Raw genomic sequence first — 10,442 nt, forward strand, 5'->3', positions numbered from 1 at the left:
GTTCAAAGATTACTTTCTAATCCAACAAATCTTTCACACTCAGAATCAGCAAATAAGTTTAATTCATGTTTTACACAGTATGTCTCTATTACATTTCTCTTGTGTTGTTTATCACATAACAAAGACTGTAGAAGTATAACAAATTAGCTACCAAATCATTTTATGAGGGGGTCCCCGGTCTTGGCTGAGAAAAGATCGAGAAGCTCTGCCCTAGAGTAGGTCTGCACCTTTTGGGGGAAAAATATGAATCACGATTTTGTAGCTTAGAATTGATATCACTTTTCTCTGGTACGATTTTTTTTTTTTTTTTTTTTTCTTCTTCACAAAATGTAATGTTTATTGCACACATGAACCATGAAAAATCAAATTGGCAGTACATCGCCACAAGCCTGTGAACATAGAGGCTTTGCTGAAGAGAAGGGAGAGCATTGCAGCGCTTGGGAGCGCTTTAAAACCTATTTTAAACAGTCTATGTTTAAAACTCACAGAAGAAAGTAGCAGAGTTTGTGATGCAGTCAGTTCGTAAAATTAAATGAGAATCAAAGTCATTAAATTAAAAAAGAATCAAAGTTTCACGTTTTCAAGTCATAGGTTTTCTAAGGAAACATTTTCGGGCCTGTGTAGTGCAGCAAGACCAGACTCCATGTGATGAATGGTGCTGGACCAGCAACAGTCAGCAGTGTAAAGTGATTGACCATGTTGCCTGTTGCCCTTCTGTTATCTTGCCCCCCGCCCAAACCTTTTTTATCCCTCCCTCTTGTCCAGGCTATGCACCAGCTGCTTCACTCCTCCTCCCCTCCTTCTCCAGCCCTCCCTCTTGTTTTCCCATATGGACCTCAAGAGCCGTCTTCCACTGGGGATAATTAGAAGGAAAAGACTTTTTTTCTTTTAAGTGATGTTTGTGTGTGTGTATGTATGTATGTATGTATACAATTTATATTTGTTATGACAGAATAAAGTAGGCAAATACTTGCTATCATGATTTTGAAAAGATGATCCATAGCCGTACAGAATCAGATAGTCTTCATACAAAGTTGATGTGTGTGGGGTTTGTGTGTGTTTTGTGTGTCATACACAAAGGGTGTAAGTTATAAGATATAAATAGGTTATGAGAGTTATTAAGGTCTCTACACAAACAAACCCTCTCATTAGAATGGGTTGGAGATGGAGTTAGACTGATAACATGCGGCCCACTGGGAGGTTCACCAGCTCAGACCTGGATGGATGTTTGGGTAGCTGGGTGGTGTTGCATTCAAATCCTTTTGAATTAAATCAGTTAAAAATGTTTAAAAAAATATACTTTATTATTTATTTACCATAGTCAGTCATATACTGGATATGTTGAACTCCTGTTACCTGGGAAAAAAAAAAACAATTGAGAAGTGAACCAAACTCAGATAAAAGAATATTTTAGTTACACTTTCCAACTTTTACTGTTGTAAAAATACATTTGAAATTGATATCCAAGCGTCCAAGCTCTGTGACAGGCTACTTTTGCATATTGCAGTATATCTACCTCCGTCTGGTGTCATAAGTCATGTTTCCATCTAATTGTCAAGCAAATTTTAAGCAAACTTAGAAAATGCAAATTAGAAGTGTTACCATCAACTGGTTTAGCATGAATAAACTAGATTACACAAAAGCGCAGTTTTGTCACAAGTTGACGTTACACATGGTTGTAGATTGCAAACCGGCTTGCTAAATCAAAGACTTTAGAAACTAAGTTCTTTGGCTAAATGGAGAGAGGTGTAGCATTGTACAAGTTGGCCACCCGGGCATAATACAGGGTTGTGGCAGAGACATTTGGTGTTAGCGAGACAACCGTTCACCGCTGTGTATACGCGGTGTGCAGGGCCGTACAATTCAAGCTGTTGATCCAACTCGTCAGTTCACCCGATTTTAGTCAGGCTTGTTTTAATAGAACGTGATTGCAACTTTATGGTTTCATCATATGCACTCCCACCGGCTTACAGTGTAAATAAAGGAACTCCGTGAAACTACAGCACAATAACAATAACACAAATAACACAAACTTGTGAGTTAGTTTTCTATTGTTTGTATTTTGTCTTTGTCTTGTGTTACCATCATTTTCAGTTTGTCTGGACTGTGAGTTGACTTCTTTCCAGCCAAAGCTCCCATAGCACGGGTCACTTGAGTTATTCAACACTCAGTCAGTATGACATCCGGCTTTGCATTCATTCATGCAAGCTTCAACTACAGGGATCGTTAGACAAATAGATAGCTGAGGAAAACGAGGGGACAGGTGTCTCCTGGTGTGTTACCTAGAGGCTGTGCTGTCACAGAAACAGCTGGCAACAGGATGAGGTCATAGTTTTTCTACCCAATGATATATACAGTGGTGCTCAAAAGTTTACATACACATGCTTAAGTTGACTAAAAAGAGGATAAAAAAATCAGTTTTGGAAATTATTAATACCTAATTAAAAAATGAGTAAAATCCAACCTTTAAGAAACACACTTTTTCTTTGTGAATGAATACGTATTGTAAATAAATAAATGTTCTTATTAAAATACAGGGGTCATAAGTCTACATCCCTATGTTAAATTCCCATAGAGGCAGGCAGATTTTTATTATTAAAGGCCAGTTATTTCCTGGATTCAGGATTATGCATCCTGTGTTCCTTGGCCTTTAGAATTAAAATAGCCCCACATCATCACATACTCTTCACCATCTTAGAGATAGGCATGGTTTTTTCAGTTAGACTAATACCTGGTTTGATTTGCATTGAAGATGATTTTTTAGAAGTATCCCATGCCTACTCTAAGCATGGTGAAGAGTATGTGATGATGTGGGGCTATTTTAATTCTAAAGGCCAAGGGAACTTTATCAGGATGCATAATATCCTGAATCCAGAAATAACTGGCCTTTAATATAAAAATCGCCTGCCTCTATGGGAATTTAACATAGGGGTATGTATACTTATGACCCCTGTATTTTAAATAAGAACATTTATTTATTTACAATACGTTATTCATTCACAAAGAAATTGGTGTCCTAAAGGTTGGATTTTACCTCATTTTAATTTAGGTATAAAATAAATTTCCAAAACATGATTTTTTATTCCTCTTTTTAGTCAACTTAAGCATGTGTATGTAAACTTTTGGCACCACTGTAGTAATATGTATATGGTGTTGTATATATATATATATATATAATATAATTATATATATATATATATATATATATATTATTAATATATAATATATAATATATATATATATATATATAATTATATACACACACACACACACACACCCCTACCTGGCTATTTCCCCAAGATGGTTGTCTCCTTTTTAGAGTTAATGAGATTTTAGTATTCATGTAACAAATGTTGATGAGACAAAGCGTTCTCCTCCTGACACCATTTATATCAACCATTTTGTTTTGAAAGCTTTAATGAGATACCTCACTGAACAATTAGCTAAGCGTAGCTCTAAAATTATTTTTGGCTTTTCATTTGAGATTGGATTAAAACACTTTTTCTCTTCCCACTTGATTAAACTGTTGCTTACATTGCTTACATTGTGATAACTCAGGCAGGTCAATTATTGCCTAATACTTTTTATAACCTGATTCAAACCCAGCCAAATCTCCTCTACTTTCATTTCAGTTAGATGGCTTCTACTTCATTTATCAGCTAACACGCGCACCCATGTTATCTGCTTTTTTTTGTCTACCTCAATTAATGTGTGGCTCTCATCAACATGTTTGTCGTTCCACACTTGCCTCTTAAAAATGTGCCATTATTTATAAGCCAAACCTTTAACTTATTGTTTATATCTGTGCTTGCTTTTAGCAATATTAAACATGGTAATGTTGACAGATGCTGAATTAAGTTAGCCTACCTGGTAAATTCTAGAACAAAATTAATTCACTAAAACTGTTTTACTTTTGCCAACTTTGACATAACTAGACCATTTAGTTTGTAGCTAGTATCTTTTTGCTACCTAACTGAGATTCAATATTTTAATATAATTTATGTTCTAGTTTTTTATCTAAAGGCAAAAAATATCGAAATTCTTCCAAAGTAACCTTGCATTTTCATTTGATTTATGACTCAATGCAGAAGTGTTCAGGGTGTACTGTTTGGATTGCGCCAAAGACAACTAACTTGTAATTCTGAGTCAGTAATGTCCCTCCAACTGCGACCACATGATCACTGTTGATGTGCTTAGCTTGTTTCTGCAGGTCCTGTAAACAACACACACACACACACACACACACACACACACACACACACACACACGCACACACACACACACACACACACACACACACACACACACACACACACAGAAACAGGCACAGACCTTCTGCTGCCACACCCACACCTGAACCCAACTGTCATAACAACTAATGCAGTGACACGCACACAGGCAGGCGGTGAATCCCCAGGGTGCTCTTGAGGCACATTGATGTGCATTTCCACGCTCCGCCTTTCTCCGTTAGATTCACCATTTACAGCCACGCAGTCTCCCATGGGTAAAATTGTGATGTACTTGTAGCCAGTTTTTGTCTCTCTACCCACATGCTCACACACTCGCTTATAGCCGGGTTTTCACACACATTGTGGCAAACACACACATTGTTACTTACAGGCGTGACTTGCTCGCAGTCAGCTGTTAGTCACGGCTCAGCTAAACCAAGCTAATTGACACAAGAACACTTTTTTTCTAAGAATTAAAACAAACACGATCTTCCACACAACTGAAGAATCTTTTTCTAATCATACTTGAAAAGGGAAAAATGGAAGACGTTCTTTTGGGAGATGACTTGGCAGTTTCACAATGTGTTGTAGTGACGATCAGCTAAGAATCCCACCTATATTGAGGGGTACTATCTGAAAACGCAATCAAGAAAAGTAGCTGCTACCAAAAGTGAGTTGAGTTGATCCACACCATGCTGTGGAAATACAGCAGTTGTGAGCATGTTAGCATTCATTAGCATTTAACTCAAGGCATTGATGTGTCTAAATACAGCCTCACAGAGCTGTTAACATGGCTATACATTTTGCCTAATTGATCAAAACCATTTCTATATCCTGCCAGTCCCAGAGTGTCATGACTCACTTCATTGATATCTACACAGTATAGTGTAGAAAAAGGATAAATTACACATGCAGCGTCTGACACTTTACAAGACGGACTTTCCGTTGCACACAGAAACTGACCGCTTGTCACGTAATTTGCACTTGGTATTTAGAGCTTAGAGCAGCCATTGTCAACTGACCAGCAGAATGATCTGGTATTCAGAAAATGTGAAGAGGAAAAAATGTGTTCTGGTATGTAGCCTTTCGAACATTTACAGCGGGTAATATTATACAGGTAGAGCAGAAACTATACCGGGATTCTGTATAGCAATGCCTGCGCTCCACACACAGCATGCAGTACCTGACTGGGAACCATACAGAGAGGATTACCAACGGCTGCTGGCGCAAATGAATGTTAACGCTAGGCTCTTTACTGTAAGTAGGCTACAATAAAGCCTTTGTGAGTAAAAAGTCAATATTCAATACCCACTCACCTGTCTACAGGCATAAACATGTAGAAAGCGATATTTCAATCTGTTCTATCTGCGCAGTCCTTTCCTGTCCAATGCAAACATAGCTCTATTCTGCAAATTGCAAATTTTTACAAACAAGTTAAAACAAAAGCTGTCTGTTTGCAGTTTAACTGTGTATCTGTGTTTGCCTCAAATCTTAAAATTTGGACAAATTCTTGCTGGCTAAACAAACCATCTTCTCCGCTACACCACAACTACATTTCCATAATCACAGACTTTAACCTTCACTTCTCAAGGGATGTGCCAAAAAATCTATTCACATTCGTATCACGATTCAAGCTCTACAGATTCAAAATTAATTAATAGAATTAAAAAATCTATTTTTTATTTTATATTTTTTGTAATGGTGTGTTTACTATCACATGGAAAAAGTAACTACATTTACATTATGGGAATTGTGTGTTTGAATTGAAAATTGATTTTTAATCAGATCGTGAGCCTAAAAATAAATTTTGAATCATGACATTTTCTGAATCGTGTACCCCTATACTGAACTATAATGAACTGCCTCCTAGTCTGAGATGATTTTCTAGTTAACAAGCCAGTTATCATTATAGAGTGTCCATGTTTTTAGGATTTTACTAACACGAATACATGTAAAAAAATATAGCCTACATATTATTTTCTTTATTTGAAAGTACGCCCCCGAAGTGTCTGCTTAGAAAAATTCTGTCCCTTGGAAAAATGTAGTTGATGACCCCTGGCTTAGATTGTTAATCTCTTCAGAACCACTTCACCGTCAGAAGTGCACACTCCAACTTCTTACACACACACACACACAAGCACACACACACACACAAGGTCATTTACATCCCTATGCCATTTAAACACGGTTGATCCATTTTAACTGCTTAATTTGGGAAAGCCAAAAAGCCTCCCAAATTACAAAAATCATTAAAATGTATACAAGAATTTAAGTTGGACAGTTGTAATTTGCATGCATTAATTATTTAGTGTTTTTACCCCTTAAAGCCACTTTGTACTATTTTTATTTCTATTTTCCAGTTGGAATGGAAACTGTACAAAGGTAACACTGACCTACAGCTCCACAGCCAGCTTAATATCAAACACAAATGCCTCTTGCGTGCTGCTCTTTAACTAAACTGTGAACTCTGGTCTCCTTCTTTTTTCCTTTTTCCTTCTCTCAGGGCTTCATCCCTTCCTCCCTCTTCCTGGCCGTCACACTCACCCTTGCTTTCCAACACATACACAGTGTGACTTGCTTTTGCCTTAGATGCAGGATGTCTGGAGGCATAAGTCATTAGTCTGTTTTTAAAAAGACATGATTGTGATAATAATTTGCAAGATACATGTTAGAAAGATGACTTAAGTCTTCAAAAATGGTCAAAAACAGTTTGGGGGTGCAAGAAAATAAAACCCCAGCACTTGAATTGGAAACTGATTTTGTTTTTGGGAAGTTGATTTAGTGTGCACCCCTGTGTTGTGTGTGTTTATAGCAGTAGCACTCTGCCAAATGTGCTCTCAATGAACTCTTCCCACCCATGAACACCATCTCCCTCTCTCATCTTTCTCCTTCCCCTCATGTGTCTGATGTCTGTGTGTTTGGAAGTGAGTCTGGTCTCTCAGCAGGCTCTCACATGCTCCTTTATCCATCAGTTGCCTCTGGCACTGTGGGTTGACCCCCCCCCCCCCCCCCCCATTCTCTCCCCCTTCTTTCCAGTTTTTGGCTGATCAACTCCATGGCTTGTTGCTCAATCACAGACGCATTTCAGTGAAGACTCATTCTCCAAAATGCACTACAGAGCGCCACAGGAAGCATTCCTGCCTGTGGCCATCAAACTTTTTAACTCCTCCCTCTAAGTGTCTGACACACACACACACACACACACACACCACACACACACACTTAGAGAGGTTGAAACGGACAATATTATCTGTATTATCTGTTTTGTGCAATAACACTGCCTGACATTGTGCAATCTCAAAACCACATTATTATTATTATTATTATTATTTTTATTATTTAACTTTTCACCATTCCAAATCCTTAATTATGTGAATTATGTAAATAATGTATAATAACATTCCTTATGTAATACCGTACGTATCCAATTCCTTATATTTCTTTATTTCTTGTTTTACTCTATTTATATTGTGCACTACAACACAGAGTTTCCCTTGCGGGGATCAATAAAGTATTTCTGATTCTGATTCTGATTCTGATTTCACCTCTTTCTCCCTCCCTCTCTTCTTTTCCCACTTGCCTTTCTTTTTCTGGCTCTCTTAGCCTTTGTCTCGTGGAGAAGGGTGGTGTCTCTCTTCTCATTTTCCCATGCAGTCTCATCCCTCCCTCTGCTTGTAGAGAGAGAGAAAAAAAAGGAAGTGGGGTGTAGTGAAGCTAAATGGGCAAAGGCAGTTTTTGTATTATCAAAGGGGGGAGCACACAGAGTGCAGTGTAAAGGAACTGAGTTTTGTATTTATCTGGGTACTGATGTGATCATTTTGCAGGTTATCATGATGTGCTATATTATTTTGAGAAGTATTTAATGCTAATATTGACTACATTTAATTTATAATTTTCATTTTTTTAATAGCGCATATAAAAATAACATTAACAGAGCAATATTTCATAACAAAATATCCAACAGAGGCCAAAATCCTACAAGACTTATCAAGGGTCTCCCCAAGTCAGTTGAGTTAAAACAGAATTTAGTAGTACAATAATTCAGTGACTTGTAACTTTACCTAACCACCTAACCCTAACCACTTATACTTTATTCATCTAAATGATTTATATTTGTATAAGTTGTGTGTAAAGAATGTTAGACAGTTCAATAATTTTTAAAGCAATTATAATTGTTAGTTGCATTTATACATTATAGTTTTCTTTATATCAGTTTCCAGGCCAGCAGTGTGACTTGGCAGTAACAAGGATTGCGATGTAAGGGGAACTGGTAAAACAAGATGAAAGATAATAAAAACATAATATAATAAGTGTTTTCCATTTATGGAAAATACCTTATTATCCAATGCATAAACAGAATAGAAACCTGAGCATTTATCACAAGCAGATCCTTCTCTACAATCTTCATCTATCATTTATATGGCCCTCAGGATGTCCAATGCTGGTTTATGACCAAATACCTTCAAAACTAATGATATTCCCATCAGTCTTGTATGGATTTGAGGTTTTAGCTAATTAGTAAATGTTAGTGTGCTAACCTGCTCAACTAAAACGATGAACATGGTGAATATCACACCTGCTAAATATCAATTAACATGCTAGCATTATGATTGAGAGCATGTTAGCATGCCGATGTTAGCATTTAGCTCAATGCACTGCTGTGCCTAAGCACAGACTTACAGGGCAGCTAACATGGCTGTAGACTCTTAAAACATCTGAATGTCCAAAGCAGCGTATGAGTTCTTGTTACTTTGTATACATTTAATCCGGTTAGTTGTGGTTTCACTTTGCAATAATGCGGCGCACTAAAGGACTATACATGACATACCTACGTCCTGTTGTCATCGCGTACGAGAGCTGCGTCTCTATACTTGCTAGGGTTGCTGGGTTGATTGTTTTATTTCCAACTGACTCTTTACAAAGTTGTTGGACCAAATGTCGCTTAAACATTTGGTCACCTTTTGTCCCAATTTGCTACAACTGTAATTTTGGTTTGGATCAAACTGAAGAGTCTGATAGTCTGAATCCCCCAAGATAGATGTGAAGGGCCCTTAAAACACATAACTCTCTAAAGATATGAGGTTTCCGCCTGACACCGTTTTAAATAGGTTCAGTCTCATCCATGTGGTATTTCACATAATATAAATAAATGGAGACTGATTAGGTGGTGACATACTGTAGGGAGTGCAGTGAAACAAGTTTACGCCCAGTGACGTTATCGCTTTACTGCCTCTCCAGAGTCTCCACGTCTCTCCCTGCTCTAAGTTTACCTTTCCCTTCATCCCTCCCTCCCTCCCTCCCTCCCTCCCTCCCTCTCCTCCCCATCTTTCCTGCCAGGTTGGCTGTTGTCACCACTCAGGCATTTCAGGAATGCCTCCAGATGTTGTCTTTATATGACTAAGCTGCACACAAACACACACAACACAATTGGACATTTCCTTTAATGTGCACATCAACGGCTAGAAGCAGACATTGTTTTGCACTGAAATCCCTTCGCAATGAACAGATCCAAGAACAGCTCATGTCTCCTTCTATTCCCATGCTTTCCATAAAGAGCAACAAACCCAAACTGACAACAGATCCGTGCTTCACTGCGAATCGGCCATGCAGACCCATTTCTATCTCTTTCCTTTAGAGTTAACACACACGCACACTATCTCTCAGTGTATCATATCAGTGTTGTTCATGCAGCTCTGCAGGGCTGTCTTTCCACGCAGCTCATCAGATACCCCAGACCTGTCAGTGCAATTACCCAGACATCTCTACTCGTGTTGATTTCACATAGACACTCCTATTCTATTAACACACACACAGACTCCTCACAGAAACAATTACAGCACCAAAGAGCGTGGGATCCCCAACTAATTTATACATCTCTAACTTGTGATTTATCTTTTTCATTTTGAACAACATTTAACCATAAACTCTAGAAGACTTATCAAACTCTTTATCTGCATGCTGTTTGCCTGCAAGTGTGCATTAGCAAAATACAGGGGCTGATGGGGGCTGGAAAGACTTTGTAGTTTCATTTTCTTTATCTAAAGGTGCAGTGCCTGTTGAAAATGGGCCTGTTTGGAACGGGCCGATTGCTTGGCCTGTGGTATTACTGCTTGTAGAATTCATCAAAACCAAATTGTAGTCTACCCTCAAATTACTTACAGAAGGACCCCAAACCACTTTGTGTTTGTTTGTTTGTGTGTGTGTGTGTGTGTG

General features: G+C 38.1%; 1 protein-coding gene across 1 annotated transcript in view; it reads left to right on the forward strand.

Annotated features, from left to right (window-relative positions):
• pkn1a (protein kinase N1a) overlaps positions 1-10,442 on the forward strand; it is a 48,498-nt gene that overhangs the window by 8,937 nt on the left and 29,119 nt on the right.

This window comes from Etheostoma spectabile, chromosome 2 (genome assembly GCF_008692095.1).
Source record: "Etheostoma spectabile isolate EspeVRDwgs_2016 chromosome 2, UIUC_Espe_1.0, whole genome shotgun sequence".
Taxonomy (NCBI): Eukaryota; Metazoa; Chordata; class Actinopteri; order Perciformes; family Percidae; genus Etheostoma; species Etheostoma spectabile.